Raw genomic sequence first — 9567 nt, 5'->3', positions numbered from 1 at the left:
AACACTACATGATAACCATCAGCAGGGCGCCGCGCTCCCACCGCTAAAGAAGCACCGCAGGCACTTCGAGGAAGCATTAGAGCTGGTCCGAGTTAATCTTGCGCGCGTCTACCAAAAGCAGGAACACTATTACAACCTGCGCCGTCGACCGTGGAAACCGCAAGTGGAAGAACGCGTGTAAAAACGCGAACACGCTCTCTCCAATAAAGCCCGTGCTTTTAAAGCAAAATTATCGCCTCGATATAGCGGGCCGTGTACCATTTGTCGAATTGTATCACCGGTAATTGTTGATCTAAAAGATTAATACGGACGCGTGATCCAGCGTATTCACGTACAAGATATTAAGCTTATAAACAATCCCGACCAGGAAGACAACGAACAAAGGGAATAAGAAGACCCCACTCCGGCCCCTATATAAACACTCTTCGGGATAGACTCGTAACACTCGAGATCGACCATGATCGACAGAGAGGAACAGAAAGCGTGCCAATTATGGAACGACCTATGCTTGTCGGACGACGACGATCCATCGCTACCGCCGCAGCCATCGAGGCCGCCGGTCCCGTCCGTCGGCACGCGGCATCCAGCACTCCGACGCGACGAACTGGCGCAAGTTAGCCTGATTAACGTGACCCGCTTTACCACCAGCGAAAAGACGGCTCGCACCACCATGCACCGGGAAATGGCCTGTTCACTTAACCAGGATAGGGGACACATCAACACCCACTGCTCTACCGACCACTGGCCAGCCGGAACCGCGACCTGAAGCGAGCCACCAGCCACCGCCACAGTGGATATTAAGGCCACAGCCGCCACTACCCATAAGGGTGGAATATACGCCCGAGAAATTTGCGGAAAATTGCGGAGGTACCTTACTTCGCGGTCTACGTTTTCCGGTACTACTGCCTCAACATCAACGAGGGACGGTGGATGTTGCGACTTACGCATCATGGGATCCTCCGATGCAGCCAGCCGTCCACACCAAAGACTCGGGACAAGTCTACTGGGGAGAGGGGGTGATGTAACGATGCATCCCCCCCGGAGAACACTGTAGCTGACCGATCAACCGTCGGACCGCTACAGGTGCTTTGCGCGACAATAATCTATTATACGTAGTGTACACGTGATACACGTGTGTGCTCTATTTAACAATAAACAACATGCCTTTGCTAAGCAACGGCATGTCAAAAATACGACAGAAGCGGTATAAAAGCCACATCTGCTGTGGCAAAAGGACCAATTTCTCAAGAGTAAATTTGCGCCTCTTACGCAAAATGCACGCCCGGGAAGTGTTAGCAAGAAACATGCGTATTGAAGAACTCCTTTGTAACCACACCGCTAATCAATAGAGGAAAATTCCACACTCATCCACCCCTCTGTCTCAAGGCATTAGGCGAGCCCCTGCATCCACCCCTATCTCAGAATCATATTTACCGCAGGCGCCCCCATTCTTGTTCTATCATCCGGCCGCCACATGAATATCCTCTGAATTCTTATCCAATTCTAGCATACGCGGAGTCTTAGACTCTATTCCTAAATTCGACGAACATAATGTCCCGGTCTTACAATTTGCGCGAGCTATAAGCGAGCTAAAGAAATGTTACCTCTCGTTAGCGAAGCCCATTTCGTCCGATTGCTCCGGAGCCGGTTAATCGGCCACGCCTATCTCATGGCCGAAGACGAAATTTATGACACCGTTGACAGCCTGCTTAATGAACTAAAACCAGCTTTCAGTCCCGCCTGCACGCCAAATTTTTATCACGGACAAATTAGCGTCGTTTATAGAAAACGCGGTGAACATATATTGCATTACATAAACCAAGTTAAAGATCTGCACACTGCAACATATATTGCATTACATAAACCAAGTTAAAGATCTGCACACTGCTATTATTGAAAGAGATCAAACCGCGCTCAGACGCGAGCTCACGCCGGTCGAAATTGCCACTATCGACACCGATACGATAGATTCCTTTTTTGATAGCCTTTTCCCCGAATATCGTCTCGAGATCCATATGGAAGGATTTAATACTTTCGCGGAAGCGTATCGGAAGGCATTGTTTGTAAGTAAGAGATTAGAACGCGATCAGTTACGCTTACGAGATCCTCGGAATCCACCTCCCGCCCCTCCTGCCTCCTCATCATGAGTTAACGTGGGCTCAGCAATTTATAACTTGCCGCCCGTCGCTATCTTGACGCGCGCGCCCGCTCCTTCCTCGTGTATATCTCAACCGCCAACTAATGCTTTCCCGGTGAGAATTTGTGCTTATTGTGAAAAAACGGGCCATCTCATTTCCGAATGTCGTAAACGACGATTCAATAATGTTCAAAAGGAACACGGAAATCAGCAGGGAAATATGAAGGCTGGTGGCCTCGGCCATCGAGCAGAGTTGAGGCGACCCGATAGCTCGTCCAGCCCTTCCGTCCGAGGAAATTACTCAAACATTTATTGCCTCAGATCCACAACCGGGAACGTCCCGAAAATAGAGCTTCGCTCACTTTCTCTTATTGGGCCTACCGCATTTATACTGGACACCGGAGCCCAGCCTAAGATTCTCATAATTGGTTCTCTAAATTCTAATATTCCTATAAATTCCTATCGGATAAATCAAATAATCGGAATCACGGAAAACATTGTCAACACCTTGGGAATTGCTAAACTTTGCGTTCCGGTGATTTTTCATGAGTTCCCGACGTTTTCCTATTGTACCGCTAGAAATTCTTGGCTCTTCATTATTCTCTGAACACAACGCTTAAATAAACTATGGAACAAACGCGATATCTCGGCGAAATTAGTGCTTTCCCTTTAAAACTCATGAAAGCAAAATCGTCCCCGCGAGGACGAACGCGGAATTTGTTAATCGCGTGTCCAATCCCGAAATTAAAACCAGACACGTTCCTCGCCTTTATATTTTTGATGTCGTATTTATTGGCAATTGCTTGGTCACCTGTGTAAACGGTAAAGGCTACATTTGTGCAATTAATACCATAGAGGAAAACGTCGAACTTCTAATACCCACGGTACGCCTCCGTGAAGTTTCTCAAATTTCCGAACTCCCTGTGTGCGCAAATATCAGTCCCGTGCCGAACAACAACGACAACCTCCCTTCCAACTATTTTCGTGAAATTGCTAAATCCTCTAAATCAAGCACGATCACTAAATCCTCTAACTCAATTCTCACTCTTGCAAACCTCTAAAAAATAACAAACTTCCTAAATCAACCAAACTCACAAGATCTTGTAAATCGCAGTCGGCTGTACTGGTCCTCGAATCCTTGAGCGATAATCTCGCAGAGCCCTTTAATGTTCTATTCGCTCTAAATAGCGATCTATGAAAGTCGAAACCGCCGTCAGAATCCTCGTTCGATGACCCGGCACTCCTAACTCTTAATTCTAACTCGCCGAAGATATCGTTTACTAACTCTTTAAAGGGCGGTTCGATCCTCAATCCTTCTAATTCTTATCTAAATCCTACTCCGCATATTTCTCGCTTCGAGGCTCCTTACTCTAAATCGCGCGACAGTGAACTGCATATAAAATCATATTCATGACCTTGTGAAATACTAACCAATATCTCATTTAATTCTTGTCTCTCTTGCGTTAACCAAATCTTTAATCTTATTCGCACAAATCATTTAAACTCAGAGGAGCGCGAAAACGTGCGCTTTCATATAATTAACTATCACGGTAAATACCATCTACCTGGCAACTATCTTGGAAAAACTAACGTTATCTCTCACCGCATTTCTACTACCGACAACATTCCCAATCATGTTCGGCAGTATCGTTTTCCTCCATTTCACAAAACAGAAATCACTTCACAAGTTTCCGATCTTTTACAAAAACAAATAGTGAAAACCTCCAACTTTATTTATAATTCACCCGTTTAGATTGTTCCAAAAAATGTAAATTCACAGGGTAACAAACGTTGGCGAATGGTGATCGATAATCGCCGCCTGAACGAAAAAACTATTGGCGAGGCGTATCCATTGCCCAATATTTGCGATATTCTTGATCAATTAGGCGGCACAAAATATTTTTCAGTATTGGACTTAGCCAGCGGCTTTCATCATCAAATCTCAATGCATCACGAAGATGCTCATAAAATCACGTTTTCTACTCCCCACGTTCACTTTTAGTTCGATCGTATGCCTTTCGAACTTAAGAATGCACCCGCCACATTTCAACGTCTCATGGATCAAGTTCTCACCGGTCTCCAAGGCATAGAATTATTTGTCTACATGGACGATATTGTAGTTTATGTAAGCTTGTTAATGGAGCACGTCGAAAAGATTAAAATCTTAATGAATCGCCTTCGTAAAGTAAATCTCCATCTCCAACCTAGCAAGTACGAATTTCTGCGCCGCGAAGTCACATATTTAGGCCATATTACTGGAGAAAATAGCATCCGGCCGAACCCCAACAAAATTAACGCTATAACAATTTTCCTACTCCTAAGAATCCTAAAAATATTAAACAATTTCTTGGCTTAGGTTATTACCGCCGTTTCATTCCTGAATTCTCGCACGTCGCGAACCCTCTATCTATTGCTTAAAAAGAGCGTTCCTTTCTTTTGGACGGTAGAACAACAATAATCATTCAATACCTTAAAGAAAACACTTCGCAACGAGCCCTTCTTCCAATATTCTAATTTCTTGCTCTCTTTCGGCTTACAGCCAATGCTTCTAAATTCGTTATAGGCGGATTTCACAGTCAAGATTAAATTGGCCAAAACTTACCCATCGCATATGCCTCACGTGTGCTTAATCCAGCAGAGCAAAACTATTCGACCATAGAAAAAGAACTGTTCGCGATAACTTACTGCGTTAATCATTTTCGACCTTATTTGTACTGACGCCAATTCACCTTAGTTACAGACCACCAGCCTCTCATGTGGCTGTACAGAGTAAAGGATCCTACGTTCTGGTTTATGTGCTGGCGCTTAAAGCTCGAAGAATATGATCACAAAATTATTTATAAGGAAAGATCTTTAAATCGTAACGCAGACGCGCTTTCTCGAAATCCACTACATGGGGAATCAACCGTAAAGTTTTCGTAAAATAACAGCGTACATTCTAAATCTCAAAATTCTCTTAAAACTGCCAAAATTTCCGTAACCGAAAGAAGACAGTATTCGGATAAATTGCCGCAACTGTCGGAAAGTGATTATGTCGAATCTTTCGATACGCGTTCTGATTCCGATACGTCGACAAAAATTAAGCCAAACGATAAAGAAGCTTCCGTTTCTGTCTCTCCTCCTCTTATTATCTTTCCCATTAGAAAGAAGTGACGCATAAACAATTACGATGCGTGTGATGATAACGCTTCTGACTCTGACGAACCGCGCACGCGACCGCGTAAACTGAGTCTCCATCCGCGACCCGCTCGCGGCGCTCAACAAAATAATTCATCAATCTCTTCGTGCCTCCGTAGTTGTCAATCCCCGTATCAACCTCATTTCCGAGATAGCTAACTCTCCTGTGTCTCCTGAAATATCTTCTGATGAACCCCTTTCCGAAATATTTTCAAAATCGAATCTTCTAATTCTCCTAATGCATCTCCTAATGATTTTTGCGGCAGCCACGATGACGACTAGTCGCTCCCGCTATCGCCACATCCTGCTGACTCTACTCCTCTCTCCCCTTCCTTCGCATCTCTGGCGCTCGAACCGCTTTCGGCCGTTCCTGCTTTGTCTATCCATCCGTCAGTTGACTCTCCCTCTCCTACCGTCTCTTTTTTTCCTTTAACTCCCGGCGCCTATCAGGCTCCGCACGCGTCATGCAGCTCTCCCAAACGTGTTGACGCGAACTACAAAACTGAACTCTTTTTCAGAGAATCGTTAGAGCAAATAAACCCAGATAATCAAACAGAATTTGAAGATTCCGGATCCCTTTTTCAAATCGAAGAAGAATTCTCAATTCTACATCACCTTATTACTCTCATTATTAAGAGGGAAAACCTCCTTTATCGGGTCAAAAAATCGATATTTTGGAAATAGTTTTAATCGATTGTTAAACTATTCAAGAATATTCCCTGAAAATTTCAAGTCGATATCTGCAGTATTTACGAAGTTACGAAGTTAAAGCGGACGGGTCGGGTGACGAGTTCAGACGGGCCTAACGACCTTCGGGCGGTCGCGTTTATACCTGCGTTCTTGGAGCGTGTTTATACCTGCGTTCGAAAAGTCCGTTGGTAGAAATTTTATCTGTTTTCCCTTTCAAAATTGTTTTGACCTACGATCAGTTCGCTTTCGTCTCTTGTCGAGTGAATACGTTGCTGAATGCAGCATGACTTCGTATCCGAAAGCGACACACGGGCAGTCCAGACGTTCAACGAGGTCTCGAAAAAGGAAATCTCCTTGGAGTAAAGATGAAGAAAAAGAAGCCAAAGAAGAGGAAATTAGTAATACGAGTGCTTCGAGTACAAAACTAATCAGTGTTAATGTTTTTGACGCAGAAGTGAATAGGGCTCATGCGTATAAAATAATAAATTTTCTAAGCGTTTTTCAAACGCTCGCGCAACTGCTTATATGTCGAAAATGTTTGAAAAATGTCGAATTTAGAGAATCGGGAATTCGTGGTTTCGGTTTTAAGACAGTTGTGTTGTGTTGTTATGGCTCTACACAGATTGATTCTGGACCTCTTATAAATACCGGTTATGAAATTAACAGAAAAATAGTTTTTGTTATGAGACTTTTAGGCATCGGACAAGAAAACATCAATATTTTTGCTGGACTTATGGATCTCGGTACAGGTTTGAGTAACAGTGCGTACGAGAAAATTGTGAAACACCTGTATGATGCAGTAAAGTTTGTCTTTGATGCTACATGTCTGAAAGCAGTTGATGAAGAAAAAAAATTAAATGAAGAAAATGGAAGAAGAAAATCAAAATTTTATGTGTCTGGGGATGGATCGTGGAAGAAAAGAGGTTTTACGTCGCTGTTAGGTGTTGTAATTCTAATTGGTATTTTAACCGGAAAAGTAATCGATCTTGTTATTAAAAGTTCAATATGTAAGGGTTGCACGTCATGAAAACCAAAAGAAGGTACTGATGAATATACTGAGTGGTACGAAAAACACGAAGATGAGTGCCTACTAAATCATTCCGGTTCATCAGGGAAAATGGAAGTCGATTCCATGAAAGAAATGTTTTCCAGACCAGAAGAAAAATATGGCGTTCAGTATGTGAATTATATAGACGATGGCAACTCAAAAACCTTCAAAGCCATCTTAGACTTGAATCCGTACCGCAATGACTTTCCTGTAAAAAAAAGTGAATGCGTTGGGCATGTCAAGAAACGAATGGGCACAAGACTTAGAAATATAAAAAAAGATAAGAAGCTCGGAGGACGTGGAATGTTAACCGATGTACTGATAAAAAAAATAACTCGATACTACGGATTAGCCATACGTCGAAATACTGATTCGGTCCAAGGCATGAAAAAAGCCATTCAAGCAACACTCGATCATCTAACATCCACCGGCGAGACACCGAAACACGAAATTGTCCGGCTGGAGCTGATAGCTGGTGTAAGTGGCGCGAGGCTGAGACAGCAGGTTATGCAGCGTCATTTAAACATCCCCCTCCTCTTCACCCAAATGTTGAGAAACATTTGCAACCGATCTTCGACGATCTTTCGAATGACAGTCTTTTGGAAAGGTGTTTAGGCGGTTACACACAGAACGCAAATGAAAGTTTCAATTCTACCGTTTGGCGTTTATCGCCTAAACACATTCACAGTGGAGAAAAAATCGTCTGCATTGCTGCGTATATTGCTGCATCGATATTTAACGAAGGTTACAATGAGGTGTTAATGATAATAAAAAATTGGATATCGAAATTGGGATCCAGGCACACAATTTTGTCGTAACGAAGGACGAGAAGCGAATAAACAGACAGAACCGCCGAAGCTATAGCAGCTCAAAAGAGGCAAGAACGGTTCGTAGGATGGAGATGATGGCTCAAAACGAGTTCTACGAGGAAGCGGAGGGGCTACTTTATGCAGCTGGAATCGCTGATTAGCGTGAGACTGCCGTAAGTTGTGAATATGTAGTATTTTTATGTATCTAAAACTTTAAACGCGTTTTTCTCGAAACACGTTTTTTCAATTTTGTGTACACGATTAAGAGAAATCTACTAAACCGATTTGGCTTTATGACCTCTCATTTTAAAGATAATTAAATTCTCTTCGATGTGACATTAATTGTTTTTTGAAAAAAAAATATTTTTCATATTTTTTTTGTATTTTAAAGTCAATTTTTTAACAAAAAACGCACTTTCAATTTTAAACTGTGTAAAAACATGCAATTTCGACTTTTTCTTTAAAAAATCGAAATGTCACATAGAAGCTAGTATCATAAATATTTAAAAAATTTTTGTTTTTTGTTTTAGATCAAAATTAAGGACGCTACAGTGTACACAGCGGAGACACTCCATAAGCGAAGCAATATTAATATCGCGTCCGTTTTTATAGTAAACATCTTTTTTTTGAGAAAATTCCTGTGTACTCTTCGATTGTGTATTAAATTGTTATAAAAATTTTAAAACGTTTTAAGTTATTATACCCGAGAAAAAAATTCGTGAAAATCATGTATTTTTCGACCGTGTAAAAAAGGTTTCCCCCTTAAAGAAAGCAAAGACGATATACTCTCTCGCAAGAATAATATGGTTGTATTATTCATTGTCGACGCGTATCCGTGCGATAAAGGCACACTACTGTTGGTCGAAGCTAACCGGATCCCTCCCCTCAACGAATTATCATTCGGTCGAGGCCGAGTGTTTCCTTTCGAAGATACCGAAAAGACTTTAACTATTTTACCAATTAAAGAAAGACGATCCGTGCTATTAGACTTTGGAATTCTGACTAAATCATTTCATTCATTATTAAATATCCTACTGGAACTAAATTGAAAATTTGTTTGCATCGCGAAGACCGAAACTCTTAACGACATCGATTGTAATGCCATAAGCGAAATACTAAAAAACATTTTCACTGAAAAATTAATTATCATCAAGATCTGTTCAGAACTCACAATATGTCCTCCGGAGGACGAACGAGCACATTATTATACCCAAAAATCATGCTTCCACATTTGCTGGATATAAAGGGCTTACAAAAAAATATAATCGCATTCGGCAAAATTTTTACTGGAACCATTTAAAACAGCATTTGAAACAGCAAATACAAGAATACCAGAAGTAGAAATATGAAACCGGAATTTTTTTGTAAAAATTACACGTCTGTTGTTTGAAAATGATAAAAAATATTTTATTCAAAGTAATGTCCATTGCTATTTATACATTTTCCCCACCTTTCCGGCAGTTTATGAATGCCACGCCAAAAAAACATTTCTTCTTTTGAAGCGAACCAGCTATCGAGCCATTTTCGTATATTTTCATACGAATTGAAGCGTTGTTCAGCGAGAGCGTGTCCTATTGATGCGAATAGATGATAATCGGACGGATCCAAGTCTGGAGAATAAGCCGCATGCGTTAGTATTTCCCAACTGAACGCCTCGATCGTTTCCTTGACCAGTTTTGCTGTGTGTGATGGGGCATTATCATGGA

General features: G+C 41.8%; 1 pseudogene; it reads left to right on the top strand.

The window, feature by feature from the left end:
* The first annotated feature begins 457 nt into the window (after positions 1 to 457).
* Positions 458 to 8022, top strand: LOC106740539 (annotated as a pseudogene).
* Positions 8023 to 9567: the final 1545 nt, after the last annotated feature.

This window comes from Dinoponera quadriceps, unplaced genomic scaffold (genome assembly GCF_001313825.1).
Source record: "Dinoponera quadriceps isolate SergipeBrazil2010 unplaced genomic scaffold, ASM131382v1 scaffold29, whole genome shotgun sequence".
NCBI classification, from domain to species: domain Eukaryota; kingdom Metazoa; phylum Arthropoda; class Insecta; order Hymenoptera; family Formicidae; genus Dinoponera; species Dinoponera quadriceps.
This window is presented reverse-complemented; position numbering and strand designations above follow the sequence as displayed.